Here is a 2,647-nt window from a genome sequence, read left to right as displayed (position 1 = left end):
CTTACTAATGAAATGAATAAAGCAGTGGTAAAATAGGATCAGCATGACCTGTGCCACCCACCCTTCCTTAAAGTTTTATAGCTTTTTACTCCATGTCCCAGCTTGTGGTCCTAGGCACATATAACAAATGCTCTTGTAGTTCTTGGTTGCTCTTTATGTCCTGCTTCTCTAGGCAACAAGAACATCTTTACCTGGTTTGACTCCCATTTCTTTAAGGCTTTTACCTTAAAAGCTACTGAGTCTCTATGCTATCCTCAGTTGTTCAGAGAATTTGAAGCTTATTCTATGGCCTCCCTTTTATACCAGCTAGAATTTAATGCCCTCTGTGATGTGATCTGTTATTTCATTGTGGCTGTTTTTGGCCATTGGCAAAGCAGTACGACTTCCCCAAACTCATTTCATGTGTAGCCTTGGTGCCAGAAATATGTCTCAGGAGTGCTGAGGAATGAATGATTTTAGAGGCTCCTGAACACCACAGATTTGGGAGCACCTTGTTTGTTTATTCTGAATCAATTAGTTCCTTAGGATATGAAATCACTGAACAATGAAAATACAGATTCATTCATAAGGATTTAAAAAAAAAATAGCCAGGCAAGAAATTTCATTTCATAAGTCCCACTCCCTTAAAAATTAACCACTGTGCCCACAATACCAACTGTGAAAATTCCCATCAGGTAATTATAGCTTAAAAAAAAAAATGTGATGAGAGAGTAGCTTAACAGTGCAGAGCAGAGAGTGGCGAGTGTTTGAGCATTCTTGTGCATGTGCTTAAAGGCACTTAGGGACCTTGCTTTTCATGTAGCATAAAGCTTATTTTCAAAAATAATTTCTTTAATTGTGCTTCTACTTGAAGGGATAAATTATATTTGATAAATGATCTTCTTGTGCAAAAATCCCAGGATAGATATTCAATATCCTATAGCACCCACTCTCACGGCATACACTCTTTACAAAATAGACCAAAACAGTATTTGAAAGAAACACTTCCTCATCATGGCTGAGAGTGATTTTAAAATGGCTATCAGATAACTAAAATCTCTCCTTTCCAAAGAAACTCAGTGTTTTCTACATTAATCTATAAGACAAACACAAAAAGTGGGATAATGAGAAGATAGGTGTTCTTCAAGGACATAAAATCCTCATTTTTTACTTAAGTATGTTTGTAGTGGATAATAAGTGTTATATATTTTACTGTCAAGATATACAAAAATGATTTCCAGTACTGTAACATCAAAACATCCCCGTCCTTACTCTAGCTTCCGTGGAAACACAACATTCACCTAGTCTAAAAACTAAAAATGCCCTAAGGCCTTTTGTTCCTCAACTCCCACATGTCCCCAATCATTTACTGACCCCTTAATCTTCCAAATGCAGTTGCAATTCACAACAGTGTGTGTTTGTGTGCGTGTGTGTGTGTGTGTGTGTGTGGTGTGGCTGGCTGGATAATGATGAGCTAAGCTTAATTACATCATTAGGCAGGAGGCCGCAGATCTCCTGCTGCCTTAAGGGACTGATTGGAATTTTAAAATATTATTTTCACTTAGTGGAATCTAAATTAAATAAATAGGCTCCATTAAAGAAGAGCCATGGTACATTTGCTGTTGATTTTTGTCCGTTTACAATTGTGCTAGAGGCTGAGGTGCCCAAAGGGGTATACAGTCATCTTCTTGCAAACTTCTAATTAGACCATGTAAAATATAACTGACAAGACTTTTTCTGTTGTACCAGAATATTCTCATTTTTTAAAGTATCTTCTCTTTTTTGCACCTCTAATAGATTTCCCTAACATTATTCTGTACTTCCCATATTAGTGTTTAATGTAAGTCATTATTATGTGATAAATAGGTTTATGTTTTTTTTTACATTTTTATATGTTTATTTCATGGTGCCATTTGTAGCTCCACCCAGCCAACCATTGCAATCTGAGGGACACAGAGAGCTAACCTGTTTTGCTCTAAGTTTCTCCTAGCTGAGCTATGAGAAAGGTGAAAAGACAGGAGAACTTAGAAATCTGATTTTTGGTCCTGAAAAGCCGAAAGCATAAGATAAGTTCCCTTAGTACTCCTATTCAGAGTCAGACTACTTCTCCTTCATGTAAGCAAGGTTATAAAATTGTCTCTATCCTTCCTAATTAAAGACCTGAGAAACATGAATTTTAGGTTACTGAGAGAGTCAGGGTCGGGCTTGAGGCACCACAGGCCACCCAAGGAAAATCCAGCTGCATCGCATTTGAAGCTGTCCTATCATAGTCTGGAAAAAATGCTCCAATCTTAAAAATATGTCTAGACCACTTTATTTCACTCCTATGTGACTCTTAGGTGAAGTGGGGGGTGAGGTGGGGGTTGATGGGTAAGACGAGGGTGGCAAATGAGCATTCTACATGAAAACTCTTTTCTAAAAAGAACCCATCAGGAAGCTGATTTACAGTAAAAAAAAAACTGACATTACAGACCCCGTGTGTAAGCCCTTCATCATTCTGCGGTAGAGAGTTTCAGGCACTGCCTACAAATAAAGAGCATGCAAAAGGTCCTCCTGTATCTCAGGGACTCAGGAATGGCTCCAGGCATATTAGGGGCAGAAAGTCTTTAAATGGCCTCACTTCCCTGCAGACATGCCCCTCCTTTTCAATCCTTATTCTCCCACGATC

This window comes from Canis lupus, chromosome 6 (genome assembly GCF_003254725.2).
Source record: "Canis lupus dingo isolate Sandy chromosome 6, ASM325472v2, whole genome shotgun sequence".
Lineage (NCBI taxonomy): Eukaryota > Metazoa > Chordata > Mammalia > Carnivora > Canidae > Canis > Canis lupus.
This window is presented reverse-complemented; position numbering follows the sequence as displayed.